This window comes from Ambystoma mexicanum, chromosome 12 (genome assembly GCF_040938575.1).
Source record: "Ambystoma mexicanum isolate Mex_15411 chromosome 12, UKY_AmexF1_1, whole genome shotgun sequence".
In the NCBI taxonomy this organism is placed as follows: domain Eukaryota; kingdom Metazoa; phylum Chordata; class Amphibia; order Caudata; family Ambystomatidae; genus Ambystoma; species Ambystoma mexicanum.
Window position 1 is genome coordinate 12,317,462 of NC_090936.1, and position 21,854 is coordinate 12,339,315.

The window sequence follows — 21,854 nt, forward strand, 5'->3', positions numbered from 1 at the left end:
ACATATGGAGAGCCCAATTAGAAGTAACAGGCATTTGAAAAAGACTTGAATGCATGAGCAGCAATGCAAATGCCTTCAGATGCATCCACAAAGGCGGATAGATGCAGGTCAAACATGGGGGCAAGGGGAGGTCCGAGTGGTGGATACTGCGCCTGGTCCAATACTGTGGTCACCTAGTGGGGGTGGGGGGGGGGGGCAAAGGAATGTAAATTATCTCAGGTTACAGTTTGTTTAGGGTGTGTCTCCAAATTATGTGCTATTTTGTTGATGAATCAAAAATCAACACATGCATTTAAAGTCCACAACACAGAAGCAATCAATCATTAAACATATCATGTGATCTAAGTACATCTGTTGGCCTGTTTACCGCCACCGACATGCTGTTATATGATAGGAGCAGGAAGTGTATTGAGTCTGCAATATGGTGGGTGAGCAGTTCAGCTAGAATCCTCATAGCAAAATGATAGTTGCATTGTTGACAGGAGGGGGATAACAATGTTAGATTTTGAAAGAAAAATATTGAAAATAGTTATAAGTTCAAGTTGCCGCACACAGAATTGGATCCTGTTAGCCAAATACTAAAATGTACCTTAATTTTTGGTATTGACAACAATGGGCGGATAAGAAAATCTACAAGAGGTACCAGAGATTCTATTTATTTATTAAGTGAATCTAGAATAAATCTGAAGAAATTGATCGCTGAAGCCAGGTTTCTATAGCCAAGTCATTACAAATATTGTTCTAATTGTCATTGTTATTACCCATTTCCAGTTCTACTCCTTCACTATTCCAAGGAAGATAGTCATTTCATTAACACCATCTATGCCAAATTTCCTCTCCCATGTTTCGTTTTTCACTCCTACTGAAACATCGATTTGGGAAACCTTTCAACTTCCATCCACAAAGGATTCATCATCCAGGTTTACTTCTCCAATGAGATGCCCTCATCGCATTCAGACCATCTTCTACCAGCAACATTCTGTAAAATTCCAACTTCTTTGCCTCTTTTGTATCAGAGTTGCTTGGTCAATTTGTCCTCAACCAAAGGACATTTTTTTGTCATATCCCAAGACTGAATTTATCGCCACACTTCATGACGTAAACTATAATTATTGCCCAATTACAAGTCCTGCATTTAATTAAAATTCGACAAGGTAGCTATAGCCCAATTATTGATCCATATTGATAATCACCAGCTCAGACATCCTTACCAAACCGCACTCTGTATATTCAAGAGACAGAAATCTGCAACTCTACAGAATTTTGAGGATAGTTTCTTATAAAGGACATCAATGATGCTGCCATTTCTCGGCATGTCGAGACCTTTTGACACGGTCAATCATGAGGCTCTGTTACACTTTGTCTGGTATTCCAGACATGATTGGATGGGCTATGACTGAATTGTCTTAATTTAGTGTACGTCCTACCTTACATTTTGCCAGCAGGATGATCAGGTTAACACCATTAAGTCATCTAATGTGCTTGTCATTTTTGCTGTCCAATTTTGAGCCAGAATTTGTTCACTTTGTATGCCGAACCTTTGGGTGATATTCCATATGAGATGGCTCTAGATTGACATGCAGTAAAGACATATTACGGTTGAATAGTGTGCAAGTGATATAAAACCTTTTATAATCCCCAAGTAATTTTTGCTAAATCAAAAGTTCTGCTTGTTTTTACGTATGGCTACGTTTGTGTTCTGCGCTCCCATAATTTTTGATTAGGTTAGTGCAAACCACAAATAATATTATAACAAGGAGGATCGTGAGCTGGATGAAATACATACATTTATATTAGAAAAAGAGGATAATGACATGAATGAGAAACAATAAAATATTATAACAAGGAGGATCGTGAGCTGGATGAAATACATACATTTATATTAGAAAAAGAGGACACTGACATGAATGAGAAACAATAAAATATAACAAGGAGGATCGTGAGCTGGATGAAATAAATTCATTTATATTAGAAAAAGAGGATAATGACATGAATGAGAAACAATAAAATATTATAATAAGCAGATCCTAACCTGGATAAGATGCATAAATAAATATTAGAAAAGAGGATACCGACATGAATGAGAAACAATTCAAGATTATAATACACGGATTCTGACCTGGATGAGATACATACATGAATATTAGAAAAAGAGGACACTGACATGAATGCGAAACAATAAAATATTATAACAAGGAGGATCGTGAGCTGGATGAAATACATACATTTATATTAGAAAAAGAGGACACTGACATGAATGAGAAACAATAAAATATTATAATAAGCAGATCCTAACCTGGATAAGATACATAAATAAATATTAGAAAAGAGGATACTGACATGAATGAGAAACAATTCAAGATTATAATACACGGATTCTGACCTGGATGAGATACATTCATGAATATTAGAAAAAGAGGACACTGACATGAATGAGAAACAATAAAATATTATAATAAGCAGATTCTAACCAGGATAAGATACATAAATATTAGAAAAGAGGATACCGACATGAATGAGAAACAATATAAGATTATAATAAGCAGATCTTGAGCTGGATGAGATTCCAGAAGTAAAAATATAAGATGATCCTAACATGGATGAAAAACTATAAAAGAACATTAGAGTATCCTTACCTGGATAAGCTATCCTATATTAAAATTTAAAACAAAGATGTCTCCTACCATTCAGTCCCAATGCTTTAACTGAGAAGTATCAGTTTTCATGTCTTCTTTTAAGTATTGCACAGAACACAACATCCATGAAATAGATGGAGATATCAGACTTCTAGTAACACTGTTGTCACATCATTCGATGTGTGCAAGAGGGATTTTCCAACGTAAATAGTGTCAAAGCGTTGTTGACAAGTCCACTTATGAGATCATAGTCCATAATTATGTTATAGAACTACTGTACCAAAATAAACACGGGGCAGCTGCCACTGTATGTATTGCTTAACGTGTAGATGGTCATGAGTGAATAGGAACATGTGAGTTACAAGTATTGCTATTTTTCTATCCCTGAGAAACCTTTTAATATGTAGGAATATAAAAAGATCAAAGCAAGATGTGCCAGCATACATCTCAAATAACATACAAAAAGAGGTCAGGGTGCCCCTCAAGAAAGAACACAGCATGATAACCTGTTCTGTGGGAATGTACCCACTCAGAGTCATTATGGAGAGTAAGAAAGGTTAAAGGTATGCATTAATACTACTTGCTCCCGCCATCATTCACAGAAGAAGTTACTAGCAGTCACTGAATCACAAATTAAAATAACTTTGGTCAATTTACTATTAATAACATGTCCTGTAAATAATCTTTTATCAACTACAAAATGGTTGAAAATCTCTGTTTTGTTTTCAAGAGCTAAGTGTCTGCGTGTGAGCCCCAGCCATGTGATCAGAAATATGTGGTAGAGAAGAGTATGCATAATTAAAAATGGGCCACCTAAGGTTTACGACCAGGGACTGCAAACTTTGGTGCTCCAGTCTTTTTGGACAGAGCTCCCATCAGCCCTGGTTTACCACAGTCAAGGGGCAGTTATCATGAGTGTTCTAGTCCGAAACATAAAGGGCCAATCAGGAGCAAAGCTCTGTTTGACGTAGGCGACACTCAACGGGAATCATGTACGCGGGTCCATCTCAATACATGCTGAGTGGATAGTAATTTCAGCAGGAGGAATACATGTGCCAACCTTAGGCAAGATTGAGGGGGCACATTAAGAGTATGGCATAATCAGTAAAAGCAAGAGGGTATTTACTGACTATGCTCAGTAGCATCTGTGTACTTCAATTATGCGGTATGCTGTGAATACCCCACGAGTATGGGAGGAAATACTGTAAGAAACTCGGAGACATCCACCCTCCCAATTATACTGCCACCCAAAAAGTGGAGGTTATTTTATGGCCCGTACATGACAACATGTGTTGACCCATATGTGAAGGGATGCATTAAAGGAATAGTGCACTCAAAAATGTCATGTCCCGAGCGTTTGGGCATGTGGTTTTAAGCAAAGTGTGATCGATCGTAAAAGCATTTCCTCTGTACCTTACCCTTAGTTTTCCTCACTTTTACACATGCAAAATAAACGAGTCGGGCGCGGTCAGGGCCAATTTGGGAGCATCTCGGATGCTGCGCGTTCCCACTCCCCTTTGTTTGTGGAGATGGACAAGGTGCCAAAGGGTCACTAATGACTCAAAGGGGGAGCATGAATGTGGGGCCTGTGCTGTTATGGCTGCCTTTCCATCCCTCAAAGCAGCAATGAAATGTGTATATATATTATGCACTTTACTGAGAGCTACTGAATTGCACTATGCAACTCATTGCTATATAGTATGTATTGCCTTGACAACTGTTCCTTCAAATCTTCTTTTTAACAACAATCATTTATTGTCAGTTGATTGTCGAAATGTGCATTATATGTTATCTATCGCCTTATTGTTATTCAACTAACGTGGACTACAGTAATTGTATGAGACTATTTTGTTCTCCTTCCTGGCAACAGCATTTCTGTTCCCATGATTTTACTGTTTCATACTTAGATTGAAGTGGTGTCATGTCACATCCCATGTTATGTGGTCAGAGTTGTTGTAACACGTGACACGTTCTGTGCACCACATATAGTGTTTGATAGAGTGCTAGAACAGCTGTGTCTGCGCATTTTGTACCCATTTCCGACACCTTCGCCAGAAGTGACTTTGTACTTCTGTTACTTTGGGACAAAGTTTGCTTGTTTACAGAGCTTTTATATATTCCGACACTTCAAGATGTCCGACAATTGTCTGGGCAGAGGCACATGCACCATAGTGTATACGAGAACCTCTCTTGTGTGACCATAGAGCTGTGATATTATACAAAAGTCCTAGGTTTATGTTGTTTCCCTTTAATGTGATCAAAACGCATGGTTGCTTGTTTCTCTCTGTTCACGGCACTTAGAATAAATGATTTCTTGCTGTGGATCCCGTGCTGTCTTTTTCTATGCGGAGCGGTGGAATGTCCACCACTGTGCTGCTCCGAGGAGTGCAGTCCACCAGTCTACCAAGGTATGAAGTGTTATGCACATATTTAAGCTAATAGGGGTTTTTATGCAATACGGCGCGCTGTATTACAGAAATGCTCAATCACCTTTTTGGCATGACGTAGAAGTAGAAATGTCATTATAATTGCGGCCCCCTCAGATTATTATGTGGCATTCTTGATAAGAATATCCCAAACCCCATAACGATCCTATTAAAAGCACCCCAAGAACATAAGCAAACCCCATCAACATTGGCCTTGCGACTCAAACATGAAAATACTAGAATAAGGCTCAGACCCATCTCTAAACCTTAGACCCCTACACCCCCCACTACGAGCAAGGTAGCAACTCTTCAGCAAAACAGCAGTGGTCCTCAGATGCCGGCCCCTGCCCATAACATGAAGGTGCGCCAATGTACCGAAAGGTTTGCTGCTTAAAATGGTACATTGCAAGTAGATGTCTGCACGCGGCAGAGTCTTTCCATCATGTCTATTGATTTGCACAGTAAGCATCTGCTTTCAGCTGAAGAGTGTCCGGAAAATGATTAGGGCTGTAAAAGTGAATATTGAAAATGCATTATTGAAGAAGGCAGCGGGAGATAATTACACGTTTCTGGACAGAAATCCAAACTCACAGACATCCCTGCTATTATCTTTAAACAAAAAGCACATCATTGTGTGGCTTTAGTGATGAAAACAATAATTACATTCTATCATATATAAATGTGCTGGTCTATAAAAAAAGTGTTGAATGCTTTAATAACACCCAATACAATCTGTGAAAAGAACAATTGCTTGCTTTTACTCAAAAGGTTTCCACAAGGCTCACATTACCAAGAAAACGAGATTAATATTTACACAAACAAAATAGCACAACTTAATTAACTTCCCTGCCAACAGCTACTGGCCATGAAGGAGCTGCAGCATTAATTTGAATTTACATGTCACTAAAAACCAAGATACTCTGCAAATTCATTTGGTTTTTGAGGGTCTGTTAGAAAATCCTTATGGAAGCACAAGGCAAGGCTTACAGAGAAGCTTCTACCGGTCTAACCAATGGGTCAGGGTCAGTGGTGAGGGGCTAGCCTGGGGAGGGAGGCCTGTCAGGGTGGAATCCAGGGCCAGCCCTAGAGGGGGCGTGGCAGTTTGGTGGGCCCCCATTCTTGTCCCCAACCCATGTGACAGGTTGTTTATGTGCAGTACCAAATTGCTTCAGTTCATACCTTGGGATACAGTTACTGGTCAGGTTATCTCTTGTCCATTTTTATAAACAGTCGACCCAGGAGAAAAGCACCAGAGACAACAAGCACCCCTCGAGAATAAGTTGGAACACTCCAGGAGAGAGAGATGAGCGAGTAGGAAGCTGGCAGAGCCGCTAAGCCAGAAAAGATCTTACACAAACCGTGTACAAGTAGCACGCCAAGAGGACAAGCACCCAAAGCACCAGCAAGAGGAGCCACAGCCCCAAGCAGCTGCTGTCAATGCCACACACTGCAAGACGCCATCAACTCTCCCAATCTGGAAACCAGTGTGGTTTCCCTGGGACACCAGAGACACAAAATCTGAACCCCACCAAAAAAGAACTGAACTTATCTTTGGGGGAGGGGGCATACACCCCCTAAACAGAACTGAAGCACTGTACAGACATTGTTGATTTTTGGCAGACCTGTGCAGAGAAAGGATGGGACATCTAAAGGGCGGCGAAGACAGGGCCAGGTTGGCCAGGGACAAGAGATCAACCAGAAGATAGGGAGGCATTTAAGAGAGAGCACAGTAACCGGACACTGTGGGTTCTTCAGGTGAAGTCAGAGGAGGAGGTGGCCGAGCAAGTGATTGCAGGAGGGAGGATGCTGGAGTGGGGTGTGGAGGAAAGGGACTTACATTGGTGTGGTGGAGGGAGTAGTAATAGTATGGGGGAGTAGTAGTAGTGTTGGGAGGAAGTAGTAGTAGTGCTGTGGGGGAGTAATAGTGTCTGGGGGGGAGTAGTCAGTGTGGTGTAGGGATTAACACTTTCTGGGCAGGGAGTAGTAGTAATAGTAGTGTGGGGGAGGGAGTTGTAGTAGTGTGGTGGAGGGATTAATAGCATCTGGGGAGGGAAAAGTTGTAGTAATGTAGAGGAGGGAGTAGTAGTAGTTTGGTTGAGGGAGTAATAGTGCCTGGGGAGGGAGTAGTTGTAGTGTAGGGGAGAGATTGATACTATCTGGTTAGGGAGTAGTTGTAGTAGTGTGGATGAGGGAGTAGTACTAGTGTGGTGGAGGAAGTAGCACTAGTGCAGAGGAGGGAGTATTGGTTGGAGGAGAAACAGGAACACGGTGGGTGGAGTAACATGAAAGGGTAACGGCAAGGCCTAGAATGAGTGACACATCGGAGGGACAGTAGAAGGGCAGCTGGTTGAGTGGGAAGAAGAGTCTTCCAGGAGAGCAGAGGAGAAGGAGAAAGTTGAAAGTGAGCTTGAAAGAAAACCGAATCATAGAGTGTCTGCAAGGCACAAATTTCATTCCCCTGTAGACCACCAATGAGTGGTGAGAATGGGAGAGGGTGGAAGTCCCTGAGGGAGGTTAGTGCGATAGGGCCAGGATTATTAGGGTCAACGTCTCATCTCATTTAGTGAAAGCAAACCAAACAATATATACTAACACGGGGCAAAGGACATTTGGGCTACGGAGGTGCTCGTAGACGAGAGAAGAGGGAGGGCCCTAGCACCCACTTAAATCGCCTTTGCGATTTGAAGTGATTTCTGCATCATCTGTGACACTATCACCAGTATTGCTGAGCAGATGAGGTGCAGTGTTGGCCTGGCAGTTAGGTGGAGCAATGGTCAATTTGATGAACCACTCCTTCCGGACCCAAAACAAAACCTGTTCTCACTATCATTCTGGACTATTGGCTCAGCACCTGCTCAGGCTTCCAAGTGTCCTTACATGTTAAGAACACATAGACGTATGCAACAGTGTGCAATGGATTTAAGATGCATCAACAAAGAATGCAGGTTACGATTGAGGCTGAATTGGGGGGCGCAGGGGGTATTAAAAAGTAAAGACAGACTTGTTTTCCAAAAACAGTAGTCACATGTAAATTGGTAAGGAATACAACATACAAGGGAGGGCTGAAATAAAATAGCCTGCGGGTTCCTGTACCTTCTCTTTCATCCTGGCTGAATATGGAGAAGCGGGGGATATAGTTCATTTCTAGCTACATCTTGGTGGGGTTTAAGCCAGGGTTTAGTGGTGAATCAGGGCAAATGCATCACAGAGATAAGTTACAATGAGCGATTGATAAGGCTCCAAAAGAGCCCAAACTCTTCATGAGCTCCAAAATCAAAGAATCCCAGAAAACCTTCAAACCAGTCCTGGATCAGGGTCTACGCTCTTACTCAAATCACCCCTATATCCTAAATCAGCTTCACCACCAGCAATAGCAGGCCTTTTCCTAAGCAGCCATGTCCCGCCAACTTCTCACTGATAATGTCACCTTCTGGGTTACCTAGAGGTTTCCGTCATCAATTGCTCGACCAGAGCGTCTTCAATAAGGTGGACATTTTGTCAAGCATAGGTACATGGTTTTTGCTGAATGGATATCTACAGGTAGGCTATCATAAGGATTCAAGAACGACGAGGAAGGGAGAGCTGGCACCCAGTGCAGGTGCTATGCAAGAGGAAAAACCATAGTTGGTAATGGCCCCAATGGCTCAAACTTACTCTCTTTGCATCCATGATGGCGGAATTGCCAATTCAATATATTTCTCTTTCCTGGAAAAGTGCTTGCTCTAGATAACCCACTGATAAATTAGGAAATGGTCATGAAACCAACTAAACACATTGAGGATTGTGGACAGTGTTTGATGAACTGAGACGGTGCAATAAGAGACTTCAAATCACAGCTGTTCAGAGGCATCAGTGAATAGGGACAGCATCACTGTATCAAGTACTAAAATAAAGTTGCCTATACCAACTGCCCCAGGCAGCGGTCCCAATGAAAAAGAGTCAAACCTGTGCAACTTTTGAAAAACAGATGAAATTCAAAAAACAAAAAAAAAAAACAAGCACCAGTTAGATGTGTGCCCGAGATTGGCCAGAGGGAACCCAGCTTTGGTTCACCCATTGTGTTGCAAAAGACACTAAGTTTAGGGCACAAAAGAGGAGACCCTAAATGGAGTTAAAGACTGACCTCAGTCCACATTGTCCCATGAAGTCCTAAGAGCTTATTACTACATTTCAACACGAAGAAGTCTGAAAATGGCACTCTAAGAAAATATATGAATTAAAACTAAACGAGCCCAGTCATGTGTGCATTAATATGGCGATGTGCAGAGCTGTGCTCCAGCCGGGCTGAGGTCCGCCCTGCATTCTCTTTAGGGATCTGGCCAATTATCACTTTTGATATCTGAAGAGTGATTTGATAATAAATAGTTAACAGCCTTGTTGTGTCCTATTTCCATGGACACGTTATTCACAGTTACTGTTTTGTGTCCGTTCTTTTTGTTTGTGTAGAGGTTGTGGCGTAGCCACGGGAAGAGGAAGAGGCGGGGCTACCGCCTCCGACGCCAGTTCTGGCGCCGACAATAAAGATAAGAGCATCGCATTACCCCGGCTCCCGCGTCTCATTGTGTGCCTCGATTTATTTAAATACTTCGGATTGCCCGAGGTTCCGAACGTCTTCGGAACCTAACATTGGCGACGAGGACGACTCACTCACGCCCACCTGCAGGCAGCTCCAGCGTCGCGTGTGGGCCGCGGAGCACCGCCGCTGCCTCCGGATCTGCTGCACATTGTCGGCCCGCCCACGCCCACCCGCAGGCAGCTCCAGAGTCGTGCGTGGGCCGCGGAGCAACGCCGCTGCCTCCGGCGGCTCTGCAGCTCATCGTCGACCCGCCCACGCCCACCCGCAGGCAGTTTCCAGAGTCGCGTGTGGGCCGCAAAGTAACGCCGCTGCCCCAGGCTCGGCCGCTTTTCATTTTGCTTGCGTGCCGTAGTGGCGGTGGAAGGAAGATCCTGCCAACTCACACACACACACCAGGAGGGAAGCTCTGCAGCCCTACAACTAAGGGCCACCTGCTATTCATGACGCCCCCATGCAGCCCAAGTCACCGCTAGCCCCTACGTTCAGCGGGCGAGGCCGTGCTGGTGAAGGAAGCGGTGAGGGACCCTCAGCACACGCCACCCCAGTGAGTAGAGTGCCACAGCAGCGCAGCCCAGCCATATCCACCAGCATGTCAGCAGACAATATTGACAGTGGCTTACAGAGCCTCCAAGCCAGCTCCACCCCGAGAGCAGCCAGTACTGGAGAGGACAATTCCTCTGAATCTCTGCAGCTACAAGCAGTCCCTCACTTTGACATGACGGACACCAACAGCCTGGCACCCAGATGGGCTCGCTGGCTGAAAGAACTCCACATCTACATCGATGCCTCGGGCGTGCGAGAAGAACGCCGTTTGAGAGGCATCCTGCTTCACTCTTTGGGTCCCGTGGTGAGGGACATCGTGTTCGAAATGCCCGAGGACAACACTAACTCTTTTCAAGGCATAATTGACTCATTAAATGCATACTTCGCACCCTTACGGAACGTCGACTACGAGAGACACGTGTTCCACACAACGACGCAAGACAAAGATGAAAGCATGGACAATTTTATTATGAGGCTAAGGAAAAGAGCCAAGTACTGCGACTTTGACAAATATTCCACTGAAGAGGCACTAAAATCACAAGCCATCGCAGGGTGCGGTTCCCCTGACTTTCGTAGAAAATTGCTACAAAAGAGCAGGACGCTAGAAGAGATCCTTCAAATTGCAAGAGCAGACGCTGCACTAACCCTACAAACGGAGTCTCTAGGCAATATTTCCATCACGCAAAATGCCAAATCAGCCTCTCTCTGCCCCATCCGCACGCCTGTTGGCCCGTCAGAACAAAAGAAGTGCTATCGATGTGGTTTCCGTTTTCCTCATGTAGGTCCATGCCCTGCGATTGGACATCAGTGTGATAAATGCGGGGGGGACAACCATTTCCAGTCCGTCTGCAAGAACATCAAATTCCTCCAAAACTCAGGAAGCACCAGGGAAGCCGGACGACAAGAAGGTGGACGCTCTAGGCGGGAAAGCCCGCGCAGAAACTCACATCGAGGCTCCACGCATGGAAGGAGGCGCTCTCACAGCTCAACCAAAGAACAAGCGCCCTCATCGAGGAGGCGAGAAGAAAGGAGAGAGAGAGAAACGTCTACCCACCGAGAGAGCAGACGTCACTCCCCGCACCGCAGACCAAGACATAGGATCAGATATGTGGATGATTCGCCTCAGGACAGACTGACAATCAGGTCATCTTCATCCAGTGGAGAAAGAAAACGAGCATACGTACATGCCATTGGAAATGCCACAGCGACTGAATACAGTCCGACCCTGCTACTCCAACTGAATGGCCAAAATCTAGAATTTCTGATAGACACAGGCGCCACTGTGAATGTCATCAATGACATAATATATAAATCGTTGGAAATCAAGAAAGACTTAAAGAAAGCCGACACGCTAATATACCCCTACGGGTCCAACAGACCGCTAGACTGTATCGGGATGTTCAACGCACACTGTAACTACAAGGAGCAGAGCCAGAAAGTAAAAATATATGTAATCAAAGGCGAAGTTCCGGGAGGAAGCATCTTAAGCTTCCGCACAGCGATACAAATGGGCCTCATCAGCATCATGTATCAGATCATGTCTGCATACACCTCCAGCGCCAAAGACATGATACAAAAGATATTTCCGTCACTCTTCAAAGGACTAGGGTGTTTAAAGGACAAGCAAATCAAACTGCACATTAATCAGCAGGTAAAACCCATTGCTCAACACTATCGGGGCATTCCCCTCAACATACAACGGCAAGTTGAAGATGAGATCCACTCACTACTCCAACAAGGCATAATCGAACCAGCGTCAGGCCCGACTCCATGGGTTTCACCAATAGTACCGGTACCCAAGAAAGATGGCACCTCCAAGATACGCATCTGCGTAGACATGCGTGCTCCAAATGTGGCCATTGAAAGAGAGCGACACTTGGCTCCACGTATGATCAACATGATACACCTTCTACATGGGGCCACCGTCTTCTCGAAGCTCGACCTGAACAAGGGTTACCACCAACTTGAACTTCACCCGTCTTCTCGATATATAACCACTTTCTCAACCCATCTAGGACTCTTCAGATACAAGAGACTAAGCTTCGGTGTGTCATCTGCAGCCGAGATTTTTCAGAATGAGATACATCAAATAATTAAACACATCCCGCACTGTTTGAATTACAGTGATGACATTCTTATCTTCGGCACTTCCCAAGAAAGCCACGATGACACGCTACGAAGGGTCTGCATGGCGCTAGAAAACGCCAATCTCACGCTCAACCCGGAAAAGTGTGAGATCAACAAGACCACACTCAAGTTCTTTGGACATATATTTTCAAACAAGGGCATGCGTCCAGATCCTGAAAAGGTGCAAGCCCTGGTGGATGCCCCCACTCCCACTTCATCATCGGGCATACGATCATTTCTGGGCATGGCAAGTTATTGCACGAGGTACATTCAAGACTTTGCGTCAGTGAGCACCCCGCTAAGAGTCCTCACTGGGAAGGACTAGGAATTTGAATGGACAACAGAATGCGAAAAAGCATTCCAGGAAATCAAACGACGCATATCATCAGCGTCATGCATGGCTTATTACGACCCTGATTATGACACGGAACTTACCGTGGACGCCAGTCCCGTAGGCCTGGGTGCCATTCTAGCTCAATCCAGACCGGGAGCGTCACCCAATGCACCCAAGCGCATAGTAGCCTATGCCAGTCGGAGTCTATCAAAGGCAGAATGAGCGTACTCGCAACCCGAAAAGGAAAGTCTCGCAGTCGTATGGGCGTGTGAGCACTACCATCTCTTCTTATATGGCCGACCATTCACTGTCGTGACCGATCACCAAGCACTAACCACGATATATGGCAAACCCACTGCCAAAATGCCACCCCGAATTGCCAGATGGGGTCTACGCTTACAAGAATATTCTTTCAAGATTATACATCGCCCAGGGAAAGAGAACAACCCCGCCGATTTTCTCTCCAGATACCCGCTACCGGCTCAAGTGGAACGACAATCCACAAAAGCAAACCAATACCTTAACTTCCTAGTTAACAATGCACTCCCTAAGCACGTCTCCATTGCTCAACTCGTGGAAGCCACATCCACAGACAAGATGATGCCCATCATAAAAGAGTGTCTGCGAACGGGCCGGTGGCATGTCAAAGAACTGACAGAAGCAGAAAAGGCTCAACTTTGTGTTTTCAAACTGATACGCCACACGTTATCCGTGTCTCCAGAAGGTTTGCTTCTCAAAGAGAAGCAAATTGTAATCCCCTCCAGCCTGCAGAAGCAAATACTGGACATAGCTCACGCTGGCCACCGCGGAATAGTGTCCACCAAGAGACAACTGAGAACAAAGGTCTGGTTCCCCAAACTGGATGAACAAGTAGAACAGATCCTAGGTAACTGCCTCACCTGCCAAGCGGTGGGTCCCCGAACATTCCCGGTACCCCTACAACCATCAGAGATGCCTCCGCAAGTGTGGGACCGAGTGGCTGTAGACATGTTTGGACCCCTGGCAAACGGGAAATACGTGCTGGTAATTGTGGACGAAATGTCACGGTTCCCGGAGGTGCATCTCATTCACTCAACAAGTGCCCAAGCGGTTATACCTGCCCTAGACAAGACCTTTGCTGATTATGGTATACCATCGATAGTAAAGTCAGACAATGGCCCACCATTCAGTGGACATGACTTCGCAATGTTCGCGGAACACCTTGGCTTCCAGCATAGAACAATCACACCGCTATGGCCACAAGCGAACGGAATGGCTGAGAAGTTCATGAGCTCTCTCAAGAGAACCCTCCAAATATGTTCTATTACAAATCGGTCATTCATGCAGGCCATCTGCACCCTCCTACGTGAGTACCGGAACACTCCACACAGCACCACAGGGGTGTGTCCGTCCACGTTAATGTTCGGGCGCATCATACGAACGCAACTGCCCCACAATCCCCATGCCCGTCCGTCGCCAACAGCTGTCGGTGACGCCATCAAAAGAGACAAGCGGAGCAAAGAACTAACAAAAGCCTACACTGATCAAAAGAGACAGGCCAAGCCTTGTCACATTCAAGTGGGCGACGTGGTGTTGGTAAGGCAAGAACAAAACACCAAGGACACCCCGGCGTTCAGACCTGAACCGTTAGAAGTGACTCACGTCAATGGCTCCATGTTAACAGCAGCCAGCCCCACAGGGACCATTACGAGAAACTCGTCATTTTTCAAGAACTTTGAGGGACACTCCGAACCGATCACTGATCGCTCGAGGTCTGACCAGGAATCCTCAGATGTGGAGTCAGAGTATCAGATGGAAGTGCGAGATGCGGACGACAGCGACACACCCGTGCGCTGGGAGAAAACACCACGGAGAAGTCCGTCCAAAAGGACTATTCGTCGACCCCCTCGGTGGATAGAAGAGATGTAATAACGTGAGCCCCTCGTTTAAGTGGGGGGGAGATGTTGTGTCCTATTTCCATGGACACGTTATTCACAGTTACTGTTTTGTGTCCGTTCTTTTTGTTTGTGTAGAGGTTGTGGCGTAGCCACGGGAAGAGGAAGAGGCGGGGCTACCGCCTCCGACGCCAGTTCTGGCGCCGACAATAAAGATAAGAGCATCGCATTACCCCGGCTCCCGCGTCTCATTGTGTGCCTCGATTTATTTAAATACTTCGGATTGCCCGAGGTTCCGAACGTCTTCGGAACCTAACAAGCCTGAGAACGTTGAACTTGGGGGTCTCGCGAGAAGCCTTGGATCCATATGCTGCCTTTACAGCAGCATTCCCAGCGGATCCCGGCTTTCAAAAGGAGTTGCGCAGATCACACCAAAAGTAATCCAGGAGGAGGGACCAGATCCAGGTGCATCAGAGCGTGATTTACAGTGTAAAGCAAACAGTGCAGGGCAGCGGGGTGGTGCAGTCAATGTGCATGACGTCAGAGACACGATGATTACTGGCAATTTGCTTCTGCTCATAATATTCATGCGGAAAATAAAAAAAATCTGTGACAAGTGCTTGGACCAATTAGTCACACTGTCCTATTGTGTGCTGCAAGTTTAAAGTGACTTGCAGACAAGGTGCCAGAATGTTGAAGACATGCCGGGAATTAGTTCAACTGCATTCTGGGATGGACGAATTATGGAAATGTGGATATAAATACCAGGTTGCATTTGAGCCTTCTGGACAGTGAGAAAGGTCAGTGTACTTTTCTAGAACATAATTTGTGCATACACACAATCTGCCATGAGGTGGCTTCAGAGAGCTTGCCTCCGAGATATGCCAGGAAAAGACAAGAACATCTCAAACACAATAAAGAAAAGGACAAAGGAACATGACTGATATAGGCGACTGCAAGAAGAGGCTTTGCTTTAAATGGTCTTAATAAATCACACCATGTATCTGCCAGTGTGCTAGTAAAGCGACCTACACAACCCTGGAGGACGACGGCTTAGCTGTCAAGCCGATACCAAGATCATGGGTTGTAGAGGCAAGTTCTAATCTCAATCGTTATTCATTCCATCCTCTCTATGCTGTTCCTATGGTTGCACTACTCCACAAACGTAGCACAAAAGTAGTGCTCAGTGTGATGGGTGGGAAGAAAGGTAAACATCTCCATTTCACAAAGAAATAACTGTGGCTGGATCCCTCTTACAAGGGTTCATTTTCATAAAGCTTAAATTCAAAGTTCTGTAACACACCAGCCATGGGAAAACTACAAGAAGCTAAATTCTGAGCTTGCCTTAAAATCTGCCTGGCACTTATCGCCCAAGCTACCCTTGCACAAAACACTCCTGACCTCACCTCCCCAACTCTGCTGTTCACCCGGTGGGGTCACTGGTATCCTTGAAACACAATGCAATCTTCACTTGTAGGATTCAGCCTTCTCCACGTGGCTTTCGGAGTCTGTCGGTGGCAACGACCTCCAGTAAGGAAGCCTTGGGGTGTTCAGCCCACTGCTCTCATCCCTTCGTCTGTTGCTCTGCTCCAGTAGGTTTGCCTTCATTCTAGAAGTTCTGCTCGTTGTCATTTTCTGCCTCATTCAGACTGAGTCTTTAGCTGTTGCCTTTTATTCATGTGAGGACGGCTAACTGGTATCAGGTGTGCGCTCTTAGAGTAAAGTGCCTGACACCGTTCCACCCCGCAGGTCTGGATCCAAAGGCGATGGCCGTGCCCTGGACACCCGAGAGAGATCCCCGTGGACTAGCGGGTGAGACAACCTCTGGTTTCTCACAATATAAAGAGTATTGCAAGGTCCAGAGACTTAGCTGAAGGCAAAACTGTAATAACCCGCTATGCATAAGAAGAAAGGTCAGTCTCTTTAAAGGGGAGACACAAATATTGGAGACAGGTAGGGTAGGAGAGGAGAGCACACAGAGCCATGGTGCAGAGTGAGCTGAGAGAGAAGAGCGTAAGCAGGGGAAGACCCCTGATGGTGTTACGCCTGGAGGAAGCAAAACCAGAGAGAGAGACAGAGTGTGTGACTTTCAAAAGAGTCCTGAGCATCATAGTGAAGCGCAAACCGTCTTGTGTTCCCAAGAAATGTAAATGGAAGAAAAACAAAACAATACACTGGTGTTGGAGTGACAATAACAAATCCGCTGTGGGTAGACCACCCATTTAACAACGCCAAAACCACCGAGTTTGGGAGTCTGAGAGGCGCTGTGCGACCCAAAGTCATATGCAGTCTCCATGAGAAAGCAGATGGAGTGCGGGCTTCTTATGAGTATTGACTACTGTGCCCCGGCCTGGCAGATGCGTCTACGTCTCTATGGAGACGGAACACAGGATGTCGGCCCATTCCAAGATGGCACCCACATCCCGTATAATGCCACACAATGACATCAGAGCATCAAGTTGGCACAGTGCACTCAGGAGCTTCTACAAAAAGAAAGATGACACAGTAAGTGCCACAATCCTGTTCTTATCCTATTGTTATGGCGCTCATTTCGCTCTCCTGCTACCGATTGGTCCTTGCCTGTGCTTACCCTAGTTTTTCGTGTTTTCCTGTCTCTGCCTTTGTGCTTGTGCTTGTGTTCTGCTGCGTTCAGTACTGGCAGAGTGCTTCCATGAATGCCATCCATCTGGACCCCATTTATACATCCCTACTGATGAGGTTCCAGTACTGCTTCCTGTGACCAGAATGCCTCATCTTAGAGGTCTTTTCCCTTACTGCGGTTTGTCCTATGCAATTGAGACTTACCCCCTCAGGGTAGCCCCCTGGCTGTTCTGTGTTACAATAATGCAGCGGATTGGCTACCTGGGGTGACGGGCCTTACCTATTTGACTCAAAACTACACAAGTCTTCTAAGGTAAGGAATGACGCTAACAGAGATACAGACAAGGAGGCGAAGAATGAGAGACCATGACCAAGATGAGAACCCGAGTGAAAGCCGAGCCCAAAAGCATGCACCTCCAACACAGAGGTAGCATGAAGAACAGGGATACTGGGAGGCTGCCGGGCTTCATTATTGAATATCAGAAACATGTTCCAATACCAAAATCAGAGCCATTAAAGTGGAACTTTATTAATGTAATCAGGAAGATAACAAATAAGGCCCAAGGAGAAGTTATTGAGGAGTGGGCACAAAGAGAAACTTGTCCTAGTGAAATATAAAAGACATTACAAATAGAAACCTTGACATGAAATTGGGACAGAGTGGTACTAAGAGTTACGAACAAGCCTGAGAAGGAAAGTGTTCGGAAGGGGATACGTCCCCAGGTAAAGGAGGAAGTAAAGACATCAAGGAGAAGTCTACATTCTCCCGCATTAAAAGAATATTTACACCAACATCAAAGAGTAATAAGGAATGATACCAAGTCTTGTGGATCACTTACCCCAAGAAAGGAAACCAAGCTTAAGGATATTGTAAAGGAACTCCAAGATCTGGTCAAAAGGTGGAAAGAGACTATTTGACAGTACCTCTAACAAGAGAATAATCGATTGAATAGAGACATTGACATAACAGAATACTAGAACAGGGAGAGAATCTCCCAATATAAATTAAGTTAGTTAACATAGTGGTAGGGTCAGGTAAGAGTTGTTATGGACGTAGGACACTTTTCAGTTCAGCTTTCCTGATGACTGACCAGCCCCTTTAGTTGTTTGTATAGGCAGTAAAACCCCTCTAGTCACAGGGCAAGTTAGGCATTTTTATTATTATTTGAATATACTTAATTCACAATGGCCTCCAAGTATCCACCTTTTCTTCCGCCCGGCCACAATTCCTACACCCAGAAATGACAATATATGGATATATGCATAATTTATATAAACAATAGGCCTGATTAACGGCCAAACTCAGATACTGTTACAGCTCTTAAACAAGATCAATCTGCCTGTTTCCGAGTGGCAGAATGGCAGTGCTCATCCTAGTCTACATGAGGAATTACTGCAGTTGGCATTTTGTTCTGCAAGTGGAGGGGAGTGCATTCTGGTTTGATATCTCTCAACCTTACAGCCCAGTAACAATCTACTTCAAGCAGGTGCAAGTGTCGTGCAATCATCCTTCAGGCGGTCCACTTCCTGCAGCACAAAGCACTGCAGTTTGATGCAATAAGGCAAAGACTGGTTACTTTAAAAGAGATTGCTCACCCTAAATCAGGATTTTACATAATGTGGACCCTGCTGGGAGAGCAGTCCTAAGCAAAGCCCTATGCCAGAGGAGACGGCAGATGCTCCAGGCAGAGGCAAGCTCTGCTCTGTAAGGGAGGCATGGTATCACAAGCGTGACACTGACACAGGAGCTACAAGTTGCAAAACCTTTATTACATTCTTGGGGTTTGGAAAAACTCCTACTTTGCCCTATAGTTATGATAGGATTAGTCACTACCATCTAATAATAAAGAAAACACAGTCCTAGTCAGTCTTTGTCAAATCAAAATGGCCTATACTAACAAGACCTAAAGCCTGCCCTATCTCTTATACAAAAAGTCTGCAAAGGGGAACATGTAAGCAAAGGAAAATCAGTGTTATAACAAAGGATTAAGGTGGCTGAGTCAGCTCTCCTCCACACGTTGGACAGCACGGAGTAAGGTGGCCCCTGTAAACAGGACGATGCCCTCTGTCACAGCTTATTAAAAAAAAAAAGCAGTTCATAACGTGGGTCTGGGCCCACTTGGCCTTCCACGTTAAATTCACTTATTCAATGTTTCCAAAAGTTCTTTCACAGCTCAACAAAAGTTCACATAGCTCTCCCTCTGTTGGGCTCAGACCTCTCAAGGCATCAACAGTTCACGTAGGTCACCCTCTGTCAAGCTCAGACCTTTAAAAAAAAGTACCCGATTCCACATAGATCTCCCTTAGCCGAGCTTGGACCCCGCAATCACAGCACTTGCTGAGGGTCCCTTCCCCAGGCTTCATTCACATTCGTCAGGGGTTCCCTTCCCCTAACTTATTTTATTTTCCCGTTCTCCCTCAAGCAGGCTTGGACCTCTCACTGCTGTCAAAGATTTTCAATTGTGTAAGGCTTTTTCCATAGACCTCTGCAGGACCACTTCGACATTCACTTCAGCTCTCCCTTATATTATTTGCCCCATTCTCTCTTCATAGTTCATTAACACAATCAGCAAAGTTCAAAGAGATCTTTCTCTTAAAGCAATCACCTTTTAACTTTCACTTTCGACAGGATCAACCTTGACCATTGCGTATTTCAGAGTTTGTTCACTTGCCGCTTGATAAGAAGACATCAAACATTTTGCAGAGACTTTTGAGTGGGCTACTTCCTTTTGTGGGACCACTCAGCTACTGTATCATTGGCTTCACAGTTATCAGTAACGTTTACTACTGGCTTGCTTTCTTTCGTGTCTCATCATCATGCGTGCAACTTTCAATTGTGAGATACACTGTTGCGACTTCAATCTTTACTTGACACAAACCAGCGTTTCATGACTTTCGCTAGTTCACCGAATGTGTGCATTCTGTTCTTGTCTCTGATTCACGGGTCAAGGTTGATACCACAGGCTTGGCGTCGCCTCCCCAACTCTGTAGTTCACCATTGAGAGTGGCTGGCATCCTTGACACACAATGCAGGCTTCTTCTCGTCTAGGATTTGGCTTTCCCCACGTATGCTTCACGGTTTCCCAGAGGCAACAACTTCCTGCAGGGATCTTCAAGGTTTCCCTACCCTTTGCTCTGGTCCACCGATCAGTCGTCCTGCTCGAGTGGGTTTGGCTTTGCCCCGGAAGATCTGCTCCTTCTCGTGTCTCACCTTGCTCTGAGTGTGTCTCAATGTTCCGCCTTTTATTTGTGGGGGGAGCTAATAGGTATCAGATGTATGTGATTAAGGACAAATGCCTTACTCTGCCTGACCTTATTAATTATACGTGTCCAATGAGATATTCAAGTGTTAGCCATTTTACTCTCAGTCCTCCTCTTTCTTGGCCAAGTGTTTCTGTAGAAAAAGGGGGGGTTTGGAACGTTGGAGAATCCTATAAAACATGATGGGATCTGGACATGGGAAAGGGGTGCATACCGTGTCTCACCACCGGTTGCCTCACCGCCACTTCCCGAAAATACCACACCCAGGTGATCCTCCCGCACTGGTCTACCCCAAGGGTCTGGATCTAAAGGTGTTGGCTGTGCCCTGACCACCTGAGAGAGAACCTTGGGAACTAGCAAAGTGAGAAACCCTTTAGTTTCTCAGAGCTCCCTAGCTACTCCCTGGAAACAGTGGGGGTGAACCCATGCTGGAGAAATAGCTGCCTCTCTGCCAAATGCACCGATACCCAAGACCTCACTGCAGGTGAAGGACTCATGCAGGTCCTAGCCATATTGCCCTGGATTGGGAGAATGAGAACGTATCTTGTCCCTGTGCCCCTGGAATGGACTCACAGCAACTGCAGAAGCAAAGCAGCTGGTTTCCTGCAGTCTGCTGCCCCCAGCCATGTGTGAGCATGTCTGAACCAACGGAACCTGAGGTTTTTCCTTTGACACTTATTCAAACCACTGTTGCAGCTCTTTCAACCAGTTTATTGCCACATTACACCAGCTGAGCATGACATTGCCTTGGTTCAAACAAGAATCTAGCCCCTGCAAAGGACTTTAAAACACTGAGTCTCCAGTAAGCACCTCGAACCACCAGCATCTTTGCCTTTCATCTGAAATTGAACATTGAACCGACCCTGGTAGCCCCATAGACACACTTCTTAGAACACTGCATTAAACAACGATCCTCCCTTGGAACCAGACACGATGCCTGCTGCCCACCTGGATCACCGCGACTCTCTGCATCTGGACCCGATATGAACCCCATACACAATGATAGTTCAATGCCGTTGATCTACCAGCAACTGCATAAGGTACTGTTGGAGGCGTCCTAGTCCATTTCTTGAGGCCCTAGAGACTGTTTAAGCCCCGTTTTGTTGTTGTTGTTTTTTTTATAAATCATCAACCACATCCTTTTGAACATTGCAGTGATGTATTACCTTTCTCCTCCCTTCTAAGTACCCAGAGTGCTTGCATCATAACATTCTGAATTGCTTTGTCTTGCTTTACAGAGGGTAGGATTTTGTTAGGGTTTTGTACCTGTTGTACCTGAAGTGTACCTGTTTTACCTTCACGATTCGGATCACTCTTGCTTTGTAGAAGTGCGAGTGCTCAGTAGGTGGTTTAGCCGCTACTCTCCCTTGTATTCCTGCGACTACTTTAGTCACATAAAATGTAGCAATGAGAACATCCTATTAAACTGGCTTCACAGATCAAATCAAAAATGTAAAACTCCTTTGGTCAAATTTG

The 21,854-nt window shown here is 45.3% G+C and overlaps 1 protein-coding gene across 7 annotated transcripts in view; it reads right to left on the reverse strand.

Moving 5' to 3' along the window:
- The window catches only part of PCLO (piccolo presynaptic cytomatrix protein), an 854,190-nt gene that overhangs the window by 793,038 nt on the left and 39,298 nt on the right, over positions 1 to 21,854 (reverse strand). The gene's annotated exons all lie outside the window — the stretch shown is intronic.